This window comes from Rattus rattus, chromosome 7 (assembly GCF_011064425.1).
Source record: "Rattus rattus isolate New Zealand chromosome 7, Rrattus_CSIRO_v1, whole genome shotgun sequence".
NCBI lineage: Eukaryota > Metazoa > Chordata > Mammalia > Rodentia > Muridae > Rattus > Rattus rattus.
Genome location: NC_046160.1, coordinates 86,833,949 through 86,847,951, shown reverse-complemented (window position 1 = coordinate 86,847,951; position 14,003 = coordinate 86,833,949).

The following is a 14,003-nucleotide window of genomic DNA, read 5'->3' as shown; positions in this document are numbered from 1 at the left end:
ATTCCACTCAATAAACAGACCTTGACAAGGACACTGCTTGGTCTCCCTCCTCTTTCTCGACCATTCTCCTGGTATGGGTCCCCCTCGACCTCCACGAACAACTGGGTCCCCGCTGGTGGGGGCAAGTGGTGCCCAATGTATGGCTCCAGGTACAGACCCTCACCAGACAGAAAAAGAAGTTGAGGACCCCGGGTATTTGTCCAGAAACCGACGCAGATAAAGTGAAAGTAGCTGCGCTGATCTGGTATTCATAGCTGTGTGCTCTCACTGCTCATGAGAGAAAGACATAGCAGGCAAGAGTTTTCTGTCTAATTGACAATGGGCAAAAAATGTCTAAGGAAGTGGTCTTTATCAAAGACCTTAAGGCTTCTCTCAGGGAAAGGGGAGTAAGAGTTAAGAAAAAAGGATCTCATTAAATTTTTTTCCCTTTGTGTCAGAAGCTTGTCCTTAGTTTATTATTGAAGGACCAGAAATTAGCTCCTATAGTTGGGACAAGGTTGGAAAGTGTTTAAATGACTTCTTGTAAGGAAAAGGATCCGAGGCTGTTCCGATTTAGGTGATAGCGTCTTTGTCTTTGTGTCTTTGTGTTTTGTGCTGGCTAAACTCTGGGTCTGTATTTGCTACTCTGGGTCTGTATTTGCTCATGAGTTCTGGAGTTCTGGTTTTTCAGTTGCTCCCATCTTGGGTTGAGAGGGAGGCTTGTGTCTCAGGAGAGACTAGAGTGTGAGCAGTAGACGTGCCAGTGGCTCACCGATTGCGCTGCCCTGGGAGACTTCCCAGGAGATGTGGGACCCCAGGGACTCCTGGGAGATTCCTGTCTGGGTGCCAGTGAAGATTCGGTGATTCTCCTGGTTTGGAGAAAAGACCCACCCTCCCAGCCATCTGTATTTCCAGAGTAGTCTTTTTCTGCATGTCTTAGATCTTTGTTTTGTGTCACTTGTGACTTTGACAATGGGAAGGTTCTGGTTGGGAAGGAGGAGTGATGTGGAATTTGCTCCCCTTCATCTGTCTCTGGTGAGCTCATGGAAGCTCCCATCTGAATCACTTTGGTTTTGTGGCAATCTTGTGGCGGCCGCTTGTTTTTTGTTTTTGTGCGCACTTTTGTTTTTTTGTCTGTTAATATTTTGATTATCTTTCTGTGTGACTGAATGCTATTTGCCCTCTTTGGCGGACCTCTATTTTCTGGACTCTCTTCTTATTTTCTCATCATCCCACTTGAGATGCTTGTTAGGAGCTGTTACAGGAAATCTATAATGCTCACTTGAGGAGTGTGCTTTAGAAACAAAGATTTCATGTTTGCCCTGGGTTCCATCGGGATAGGTGTGGGGATAAGCTTGATTTCTATTGCAAATGATGTAACATTGCGTATGTTAGTACTCCTAACAATTCTTGGGACTGTGCCTCAGAGATCATAACCTGTATAAGTTTAGAAGTTCTGAAAGGCAGTCATAACCTTTGTGTGTAGGTTCAGATAGTGGCCAGATTGGAATCCTGATGCTAAAGACTTAGTAAGACACAAAAGAGAGTTGAGAATTACTTAGGGCTATCTTAAGGCTGAGTCTAGGTGCTGCAAGGGCAGCTGCAAGGACATCTTCTTTTGCCCAGCAACACAAGGCTTATGGAGAATTCAGAACTACCATTGACTTAGATATAAAAAGAGTAAAAAATACTTTTTAGCTGACCTACAAGAATCATTAACCTCCCTCTCAGAGGTAGTCCTTAAGAATAGGAGAAGATTAGACCATATATTCCTTTAAAAAGGCGGTCTGTGTGCTACACTAAAAGAAGAATGTTGCTTCTATGTAGACCATTCAGGAGTAATTAAAGACTCCATGAGTAAACTTGGAAAAAGGTTAGACAAAAGACAGAGAGACCAAGAAGTGCATCAACGATGGTTCGAGAGATGATTTAGTAGATCTCCTTGGATGACTACTCTGATATCTTCCCTTATGAGACCATTCTTAATTTTGCTTCTGTTTCTGATTAGAAGTCCATGTGTATTAAATAAACTAGCTACCTTCACTAGAGAAAGAGTAAGTGCTGTTCAGATTTTGATGTTATGTCAGCAATATCATGTTTTAATTTAGTTCTATGATTAGAACTAGCCACTAGAAGAAGTGGGGAATGAAAGGTTGAAGTTTTAAGGTTGCACCCCCCACCCCAGACAAAGGTTCAGAGTAGAAGAAAAAAACTGGTTAGGCCTTGGAATTGTATGTTCTAAGAAGCTTCTCCTAGGACTATAGAATGATAATTACATCAGCGAGTTCCGCAACTATCTCCCAGGAACTAGCTGACCATAAAGTTAGATTAAAACTTTATAGAACAATCTTGAGAAGCAGGAAGCTTCTCCCAGGAACTAGCAGACCATAACGTTAGATTAAAACTTTATAGAACAATCTTGAGAAGCAGGAAGCTTCTCCCAGGAACTAGCTGACCATAAAGTTAGATTAAAACTTTATAGAACAATCTTGAGAAACAGGAAGCTCCTCCTTGTGATTTTTCACTGGTATTCTCGACATTTTCCAATGATGTCCTTCCTACCAACTTCTCCCCAACAGCAGTTTTTTGGCAGCAATATCCTCTTTACTAGATATATTTAACCACCTCCTCAACTAGGGTCCTTCCCACCCATCCCTTGCTGGTGGCACAAATCATACGTTTTGGAAGAGAACAGTCCCATAAGCTCTTAAGGAGGGACCCTGATGCTTTAATCTTACCCTACAGCCCCTCCCAGGTCTCTTGGCTCAGTCAACATGTATAGGAATGGGCAATTAGCTGCATTGCCTTTCAGGGTAAGGTAGATAATCATTACCCCTCAGATAACTTGATACAGTTTTTTCACAAAATTACAGTCCCAGTGGTATTTCCAAAGGTAACATGTGATCACCCTATGTTGGGAGTCCACCTTGTCTTTACAGATGGCTCCCCTAATGGACAAGCCGCATTTTCCATTGATGATCAAATACAACAGTTCTCTACCCCTTTAGATTCCGCTCAGCTGGTAGAGTTTCAAGGCATCCTCGCAGTATTTCGTGTGCTGCCTGATGCACACTTTAAGATATATACAGATAGCTCATATCTTGCCTTTTTTATCCCCCTATAATTCGGCCTACCCCCAATGCTGCCCACCTGTTTACCACCTAACAAAAGTATATTCAGAAGCATTCCTGCCCCTTCTTTGTGGCACACATCTGAGCACATACCGGATTGCCAGGTCTCTGGCGATTGGCCGATGTTAATGATGCCATTTATCACCTCACCCAGCTCATGGCCTTGGCCCAGGGGGCCTTCTCTATGCCCCTTACATTTGCCCAAAAAGCACATGACTTACAGCAGTTTAATGCACAAACTCTTAGGATTAAATATAAGTTCACCCATGAACAGGCTCACCAAATAGTCCATAATTGCAAAGGCTGCGTGACCCTACTGGCTGACCCCACCTAGGCGTCAACCCCCGTGGGCTGGTTCCTGGAGAGCTCTGGCAAATGGATTTCGCCCATCTTCCCTCCTTTGGTAAATTAAAATATATTCATGTCACCATTGATACCCTTAGTGGCTTTATCTATGCATCCCTGCAGACAGGGGACGACACCAAACATGTTGTAAGTCATGTTCTGGCTTGCCTCACAGTTTTACCTCAGCCTAAGATTGTTAGAACAGATAATGGACCTGGATCTACTAGTTCTAATTTTAAAGACTTTTGTTCCCAACTGGGAATTAAACATGTCACGGGCATTCCTTATAATCCTCAGGGACAGGGTATAGTTGAAAGAACTCACCAAACCCTTAAAATTATGATCCATAAATTACAGTCAAATGGGGGAATATTATTCCCCCTCCCAGGTGCACAAGTGCTTTGGAAGGACCTGTTAACATCCCAATGGTATGGCTCTGACCGGTCCTCATTTGGGGACATGGATCAGCCTGCATTTATGATTCAAAGACTGGGGGTGCCGGTTTGCTACCCAAGAGCCTTAAGACCTTTAACCCACCCAGGGACAACCCTGAGGAAAACTCTACCTATGCTTAATTACAGACCATGCTGACCATGTTCCCCTTCATCTGGAACCTTGGAAGCATCATCACATCTGCCCTTGCTACATCGCCTCACCAGATCTTCAACTATACCTGGGTGGATCCTTAATGGTGCCGGAGATGTGGTGTCTGCCAACTCCACCACCACTGCACGAGTTCCCTGGCCCAATCTTGAGTTCCTGTAGTTCTGGGAAAGAGGCACCTCCACGTGTATGAAGAGAGAACCCATCACTGCTATGACTCTTGCAGTACTCCTAGGCCTGTCAGCTGTGTGGACAGGAACTGGGATTGCCTCCGTGATCACCTCCCAGTGGAGCTATCATCAGCTCAGTGCTGCCGTAGATAGGGACATCAGTGAGCTTCAACAGGGAATAACCTATCTTAAAGATTCAGTTGCTTCTTTGGCTGAGGTTGTTCTATAAAATAGAAGGGGATTAGATCTTCTCTTTCTACAACAGGGAGGGCTGTGTGGCCCTCAAGGAGGAGTGTTGCTTTTATGCTGATAAGACAGGATTAGTAGAAAACAGCCTACAAAATTTAGAGAAAGTCTACAAAAGAGACAAAGAGAAGGAGAAAAGAGTGAAGCCTGGTATAAAAACTGGTTTTCTGCCTCTCCCCTGCTCACCTCTTCTACCCAGTATCCTGGGTCCCTTTATAGGACTCCTGCTACTTGTCTCCTTTGGTCCATGGGTGCTTAGAAAGTTAACTGATGTTATCAAGTCCCAGGTGGATTCAGCTACCAAGCAGGTCTCAGTCCATTGCCACCGCCTCCATTGTGAGGAGGAGGAGACAACTGGGGAGTGTGATACTCACTCCCCTTGGGTTGCCCACGACTGGCCTCAACTTCTCCACCTTAAATACAGCCTATAACTCAGGCTGGAAAATCAGTCACTGGTGGAAACTTTAATGACAGGAATATTATGGTGCCACATACCAGGCGCACACCTCACCGCTGTGAAGTAACCCTATGATGGGATTAGCACTGGTCCATGATCTGGGTCGCCCACTCTCACAAAACACACAGGTATAGCCCTGAACAGTGTGTTAAAGCATAAGATTGTTCCTAGCCATTGGGTGCAGTCCTAACTCCAAGTGTGGCTCACCTTTTCCGAGATGTGCACTCTGTGAAGCCTGTCTGACCAATTATAGACCACTACTTCCACCCTGGGAAGAATAATAAAACCTAAGTGAGAGTGCCAGACATGGGACAACCTGTGCAGCCTAAGACATGGGGCTTCACCGATTCCTTATAGGGTCTGGTTGTGGATGCACACCATATAGCCCAGACCTTTCTCCCACTGATAGTTAAGGAAAGGGGGAGATGTTGGGGACCGGGATCAGACTGTCGGACTGGGCAAAGCTAGAGCCCTGCCCTGAGCAGATTCCTGATCTTTTCAAAGAAAGAACATGTCCCCAGAAGACTGTTGCCTCATTGTCTAAGGAGGATATCTTGCGGTTTAATGATTCACCTTATGTCCTTGGGCACTTCCCAGTACTCCCCCAGCCCTAAGCTTCTATTCCTGCTTCAGAGCTGTAAATGCTGTACATTCCACTCAATAAACAGACCTTGACAAGGACACTGCTTGGTCTCCCTCCTCTTTCTCACCCATTCTCCCCCAGGTATGGGTCCCTCTTGACCCCCAGGGACAACTGGGTTCCCGCTGGTGGGGGCATCAGACAACACATGCATGCACATAGCCATGCACGCATGCACACTTACTGTGCAGTTCTATTTCTTCTGTCTTGGCCCTAAAGCACTCTGTTCAACTCAAATATGAAGGCAACAAGACTGCTTACTACAATGCTGAGTGGGGAATAATACCTGTTTCTGAATAAAAAAGTTTCATGGGTTTACATCCCAGCAGACGTAATGAGTTATGACGGCATCCACGCCACCAGGGCACCAAGAGCTGGGTGGGCATAGGCCTGCAAGGTTTAAGGAAAAACACATACTTGGTTCTTTCGTTTAAGAGAATGCCAAAGCTTTATTGAGGTTCACAGAATATATACCCCAAGTCCACTGAGTGGAAGCACAATGGAAAAAAGAGTTTACATTCTCAGCAGGAAGACAGAAACCAGAACCAAGAGCTGACATCAAAGATATAGGCTCCCAGGTGCCAAACAGAAAGCTCAGTATGTTCCTTTGTTAGCAACAAAAGGCTTCCACATACAGCACCAAGGCTCAGCAGAGGGCAACCACTTGAGGTGGCCCAGGAGGATCCTACAGCATTCTAGTTCTAGGTTTTAGCCATGTGGGATGGTTGAGCAGACTTCATGGTAAGCTGCCTGAGTTTTGAATAAAGCTTAAAATCTCTTATCACAGGTATAAGGCTATTGCTGGATATTGTTTTCATTGCTGAAGTTGTTCCCTCTGTATACCTTATAACAAACATTTTCTGAGATTAATTTTTACTTATGTATTTGTATATTTTAATGTGTGTGTATCTGTTACCTCTTTGTGGGTGCCTGTGAAGGCCAGAAGATGGTCAGGATGCCTGGGCAAGGTTGTGAGTCTCCTGGTGTAGTTGTTAGGATCCAAACTCAGGTCTTCTGGAAGAATTGCAAGTGCTTTTAAGTGTTAAGCTGTCTCTCCAGCACTTGATACAACCACTAAAATCCAAAGTTGGTGTATATGTGGGTATGTTGGCATATCAGGTTATCCCAATACTTAAGGCAGAGGCAGAGACAAATGGATCTCTATGAATTTGAGGCTGGCCTCTTCTACAGTGAGTTTTGAGTTCCAGGATAGCCAGGGCTACACAATAAAGAAACCATGTCTTAAAAACAAACAAATGAACAACAAACAAACTCAAACCATGCAAACAGGCAAACAACAACAAAGCTGGATAAATAAAAATCGCTATAAAAGAGGACCCTAATATAGATCCTGTAACCTACCACTAATTAAGCAGTCTGCTCTAGTTTTTAGACACCTAATTACTTTTATTCTTGTAAGTTGTAGTGAAAATGAATTATGTAAGGAAAATCCAAGAGTAAACTTTAAGAAAATGCTTAAAGACATTTAGAGTATAAAACATTTGCCTGCTATCCTAAGATGTAGAGGTTGAAATACCATGAGGAGGGCCTTTTGCTTTCTTCCAAGTTGAGATATGGACCAGCATTCTTTGCGTCCAGTCACTTGTAAGCCTTCTAGTTCTAGGTCTTGACCATGTGGAATGGTTGAGCAGACTTCATCGAAAGCTCCCTGAGTTTTGAATCAGGGGGATGACTTAGGAAGTTGCCTCCAGCTAAGTGACAGAGAAGCTCTGGTAAGGAATGATTCAGTAGAAGTGAGAGATCCGTACCCTAGGTCAGAGCTGTGATCTCTGCTTAAAAATTCCAGGTCCAAGGCCTACTTGCCCATGGCCTTAAGCAGGTGACCCTTGGACTCACGGTGGAGAGTTGAGGATAGTAACAAGTCATAGCGTTATTATGGGCACTACATAAGAATACAGTGGCAGAGATACTTCCTAAACATCCTAGAGTGTGTCAGGGCTGCTGACTTTTTTTCTCCATTTCAAGCTGAGTTTGCTAGTAGCGAGTGTAGGTCACTGGGTTGTTTCCCTGTTGTGACTCTTATGAACAGTGATATGAAGGGGGAAATGTGTTTTGCTCCTTTACCCTGGTTTCAGTTTCTCTCAGGGTGTACATGGTATGACTTACCGTGGGGATTTCACCCTCCAAAGCTTTGTCTTCATGCTGAACCTCCATTAAGAAGTGTGTCTGGTGTAAGTCCATGGAGGTACCACCTTGGCATAGGTGGGTGGGAGGTAATGGACTTCTCACAGGACTCTGGGAGTTCTAGAGCAAGTAAGTCCATTGGCCAGCCTAACTTAGGATCCATCTCAAAGGGAGGCTCCAATGCCTGACACTATTACCAATGCTATGGTGTGCTTACAGGTAGGAGCCTAGCATGACTGTCTTCTGAAAGGCCTAACAAGCAGCTGACTGAGACAGACACAGATACTTACACTCAAGTAGTGAGCTGAAGTTGGGTACCGCTGTGGTTGCGAAAGTAAGTTGGATTCTAAGTCAGGACCCTCCTGCCATAGCTTCCTGAGTGTTGGGATTTCAGGCATCTGATCCTCTGTTGTCCTTCATTTTAATATTTGATTTAACTTTTTCAAGATGAAATGAATAAAAAGTAAAATATTGCCATGAATATTTAAAAATGGATAATTATTCTACATAATTGAATAAAATAACATTTAAGTGTGTGTGTGTGTGTGTGTGTGTGTGTGTGTTTGTGTGTGTCTGCTTATTTTTGTAGCCCTGTGGGGTCAATCTCAGATGTCATGACTCAGATACCACACACCTTGAGTTTTTGTTTGTGTTGCTTGACCCCTCCCTCCACTCCTTCCAGTGTTTCTACCACCTCCCCTCTACCCTATATCCATTCCTCCTCTGTTCCCTTTTTTAAAAAATAAAATAGCAGGCCTCCTAGTGATATCAACCAAACATGGCATAAAAATTTATAGTAAGACTTGGCACAAACCCTCATATCAAAGCTAGATGAGTCAGGAGGAAAGGAGTCCTAAGAGCAGGCAAAAACAGTGTTAGGAGTCCCACCCAAACAACAAGCTATACAACTATATACCCAGAGGATCTAGGTCAGACCTATGTAAGCTTTGTGATTATTGCCTTTGTTTCTGTGAGCCCCTATGAACCCTGCTTAGTTGATTCTGTGGGATTTCTTGTGACCTCAACACCTCAGGCTCCTACAATTCTTCCTCCCCTCTTCTCTAGGGTTCCCCTGGTACTTCCTAGTGTTTGGTTGTAGGATTTTGCATTTGCACTCATCAGTTGCTGAATGACATGTGTCTGATGACAACTAGGCTAATGTGTGGTGTAAAAGTATAAGCAGACTATCACTAGGAATCATTTCATTGACTTTCTTTTATTCAGTCATGTTTGGTTCTATGCTGGGTCTCAGGACTGTCAAGCCTCTCTGGGTTCTGGCCATCCAGGGTGCTTCAGGTATGGCATTGGACCTCTCCTTGTTTGGTTTACTGGATGGTTTTGTGTTTCAACTTGGCACAAGCTGGAGTTATCACAGAGAAAGGAGCCTCTCTTGAGGAAATGCCTCCATGAGATCCAGCTGTAAGGCATTTTTTTCAATTAGTGATCGAATGTGGGAGGGACCATTGTGGGTGGTTCCATATCTGGGGTGGTAGTCTTGGTTTTTATAAGAGAACCAGCTGAGCAAGGCAGGAAACACAATCCAGTAAGCAGCAGCCCTCCATGGCCTCTGTATCAGCTCCTGCCTCTACCCTGTGTGAGTTCCTGCCCAGACTTCCTTTTAGTGATGAGCAGCAATGTGCAAGTGTAAGCTGAGTAAACCCTTTCCTTTCCAGTTTGTTTGGTCATGGTGTTTTGTGTAGGAATATAAACCCTGACTAAGACAGTTAGCTACTCCCACAAGTTCTGTGCCACTATTACCCCAGCATATCTGGCAGGCAGGACAGATTATAGGTCAAAGGTATTGTGGCAGGGTTGATGCCCAGGGCAGGGATCCTTGCCTTGTTAAATAATATGGCTGGTTCAGGGTCCAAATTCCTCATTACTAGGCATCTTTCTTCACTCTGGACTGTGGCCACATAAAATGAATTTGGCAATATTTCCTGTTTTTATTTTGTGAAATAATTTGAGGAGGATTGAAAGTCTTGGTACTAAAATCATTTGCCAGGGGAGGAGGGACACTTTTAATGACTGCTTCTATTTGCTTAGGGGCTCTCATATTGATTTCATTGATTTTGTAAAATACAGTTCTTTAAATTATGACCTAGGATTGATTTTTGGATTTTTGATTTGTGTGTGTGTGTGTGTGTGTGTGTGTGTGTGTGTGTGTGTGTGTGTTTATGCCCCTCTTTTTATTTCTAATTTTGTTAAATTGAATATTTTCTCTCTCTGTCTTTTAGTTAGTTTGGATAAGTGTTTGTCTATCTTGTTAATTTTCTCAATGAACCTACACTTTGTTTCATTAATGCTTTGCATTGTTTTCTTTGTTTCTATTTTATTAATTTCATCCTTCAGTTCGATTATTTCCTGCCATCTACTCATCTCGGATGAGCTGCTTCCCCCCCTTCCCCTACACTTATAGGTGTGCTGATACGTTGCTAGTATGAATTCTCTCCAAATTCTTTATTTAGGCACTTAGAAATCTTGTTTTATACCCATTTTCATTATGTTCCATCAATCTGAGTGTGTTGTGTATTTATTGTCACTGAATTCTAGAAAGTCTTTAATTTATTTCTGCCTTGACCCAGTTGTCTTTCATTAGAGAGTTATTCACTTTCCATGAATTTATAAGCATTCTTTTGTTTCTGTTATTGTTGAAGTCCAGCTTAGTCCATGATGGTCTGAAATTGAAATGGGTTATTTCAATGTTATTGAATCTGTTGAGACGTGCTTCATGACCAAGTATGTGATCAGTTTTGGAGAATGTTGTGGGAAGTGCTGAGAAGCATATTTTTTTTATTGTTTGGGTAAAATATTCTGTAGGCAACCTGTTAGGTCCATTTGGTTTGTAATATCTGTTTGCTCTATTATTTCTATTTTTTCTCTGGATGACCTGTTCATTAGTGAGAATGAGGAAATGAAGTCCCTCACTATCAATGTATGAGGTTTGATCAGTGATGTAAGTTTTAGTAGTGTTTCCTTTGTAAATATGGGTGCCTTTGAATTTGGGGCATAGAGGCTAAGAACTGTAAGGTTATCTTGGTGGGTGTTTTCATTGATAAGCATAAAGTGTTCTTTCCCACTTTTTTTTGGTTGACTGTGGTTTAAAGTATATTTTGTTGGATATTAGATGGCTTCAGAAACTTGTTTCTTAGGGCATTTGCTTGAAAAAAACATTTTTCCAGTCCTTTACTCTGAGTTAATGTTTATCTTTGATGTTGAGGAGTGTTTCTTATGTACGGTGGAAGGATGGTTCCTGATTTTCCATTTATTCTGTTAGTCTGTGTCTTTTGGTGAATGATTGAGTCCATTGACATTGAAAGATATCAATGACCAATAATTGTTCATTCCTACTATATTTTTGTTGTTTATGGTGGTAGTGGTGGTGTTCGTGGTGGTGTATGTGTCCCCTCTTTTGGTTGTGCTGGTATAAGATTACTTCCTGTTTTTTTCATGGGTGTAGTAAACCTCCTAGAATTGGAATTTTCCTTTCAGTAAAATTCTTCTATAGGGATGGATTTGTGGGTAGATATTGTTTAAACTTGACTTTATCGTGGAGTATCTTGTTTCCTCTATTTGTGGTGATTGGAAGTTTTTCTAGACTCTTAGAGTCTAGGCCCTTCTGGCTTTTAGAGTCTCCTTTGAGAACTTTGGAATAATTTACTTATTCCCCTTTATTTGTACTTGGTCTTTTTCCCTTGTTGCTTTTAATTTCAACTTTTATTGTTTTGATTATTATGTGGCAAGGAAACTTTCTTTTCTGGCTTACTCTATTTTGGTGTTCTGTAGACTTCTTGTACCTTTATAGGCATGTCTTTCTTTAAGTTAAAATTTTTTCTTCTATAGTTTGGTTAAAATATTTTCTGTGTGGTTGAGCTGGGATTTCAGCTTGAGCTGGGGGCTGCAGTTATGGTGGCTGCTGTGACCTCTGGTCAAGCAGGAGACCTCTTGTAGAGTTGGGGGATAGGCCAAGAAGGAGAAGAACAGTTGTGGGTAGGTTGGACAGTAACAGAAAGTATGGGGGCAGTCAACTGGCAAGTGGCCTACCAGAAGTTGTGACAGCCAGCATAGCGTCTGTTAGAAAAGGAGGCTTCTGCCAGAGTTGTGGCCTGGGATATGATGACTAGGAGAAGAGCCATGGGTAGGGTAGGCTTTATATATTTTTTCATTGGATATTTTTTATTTTCATTTTAAATGTTAGTCCCCTTCCCAGTTTCCCAACCATAAGCCCCCTATCTCATTCCTCTCCCCTTCTTCTATAAGGGTGTTCCCCCTCCCCAAATACCCTCCCAACATTCCCCTACACTATGGGGCCAGCCTTGGCAGGACCAAGGGCTTCTCCTTCCATTGGTGTCCAAGAAGGCCATCCTTTGCTACGTGTTCAGCTGGAGCCATGGGTCTGTCCATTGATAGTCTTTGGATAGTGGTTTAGTCCCTAGGAGCTCTGGTTGGTTGATATTGTTGTTCTTATGGGTTTGCAAGCTCCATCAGCTCCTTTGATCCTTTCTCTAATTCCTCCAATGGGGACCCCATTCACAGTTCAATGGTTTGCTTCTAGCATTACCCTCTGTATTTGACACACTCTGGCTGTGCCTCTCAGGAGACAGCTTTATCAGGCGCCTGTTAGCATGCACTTCTTTGCTTCATCAACAATATCTAGTTTTGGTGGATACATACATATATATGCTGTATACCTATGTGCGGCAGGCTCTGCATGGGCATTACTTCAGTCTCTGCTCCAAATTTTGTCTCCATATCCCCTAATATGAATATTTTTGTCCCCTTTTAAGAAGGACGGAAGCATCCACATTTTGGACGTCCTCCTTGAGCTTCATGTGGTCTGTGGATTGTATCTTGGGTAATTTGAGCTTTGGGCTAATCTCCACTTATCAGTAAGTACATACCATGTGTGTTTTTCTGTGATTGAGTTACCTCACTCTAGATGATATTTTCTATTTGCCTATGAATTTCATGAAGTCATTGTTTTTGATAGCTGAGTAGTACTCCATCGTGTAGATGTACCAACTTTTTTAATCCATTCCTCTGTTGACGGGCATCTGGGTTCTTTCCAGCTTCTGGCTATTATAAATAAGGCTGCTATGAATGTAGTGGAGCAGGTGTCTTTGTTGTATGTTGAAGCATCTTTTGGGTTGATGCCCAGGAGTAGTATAGCTGGGTTGTCATGTAGTATAATGTCTAATTTTCTGAGGAACCTCCAGACTGATTTCCATAGAGGCTGTACTAGTTTGCAACAATGGTGGAGTGTTCCTCTTTCTCCAAATCCTCACCAGCATCTGTTGTCACCTGAGTTTTTGATCTTAGCCATTCTGACTGGTGTGAGGTGGAGTGAACATCTCAATACTTTGCCATTCATCAACATTCAATTTGTTCTCTTCATACTCATTATACTCTGTAGGCCAGGGACTTCTGTTTGACATTTGCTTAGCAAACCTAAACCTGAGGGCATTCACAATCAAGCACTAGGGATATGAGGATTCACTAACCTCCCTGATGTAAAAGTCGTGACCACCCCTTGATAGGATTTTACATCAGTGCTGTACCACATGCCTACTTTATTATGAACTGAAATAATTCCTCCCTACTCCTTTTATGAAATTTCTGATCAGGCAAATCACACTAGCTGTGTCATTCTTGTCAGGTTTCTACTCTTTTGTTTCTTATGTTCTTTAAACATGGTGCATGCTTATTTCCCTCCCCATAAGAGGTATCTGTCATAGTATGTTACCTCTTTTTTACCCTCTAAGGACAAGTTCTATTTTTTCAAGTCTAAGATAGAGTAGAGTTTCACATACTGGACCTCTTTAGGGTTAAGAGTGCAGCTCAGTGATTGAGTACTTGCTCAGTACAGAGTCCTCAGTTTGACCTGTATCAAGAAAAACTGAACTTTTGAATGTGTACACTGTAGAGCTCTAGACAGTGCCTATCCTGTAGGTAACCCTGAACGTCCCCAGAGCACCTGGAAGTCCAACGTCCTAGATATCAGTCTCTTGTCTAGTGACATAGGCCACAGCTTACCCAAGAGAGAAAGATTCCATCCTGACAGAATTTACAGTATACTGCAGTAAATTAATCTCTGCAAAACTTTCCTCTTTCTGAGATCTAAAGTATGAATACCTCTGTCATGGGGGTTCTATGAGGATTTTAACAAGGTAAATGATAAGTTCATAGGACGTGATGAAGAAAATTTAGGCCACGAATATTAGGAACTTCACTGTTTCTGACTGGAGGAATTAGATGTCACGACTATTGACTATCCTGTTTTGTTTCAA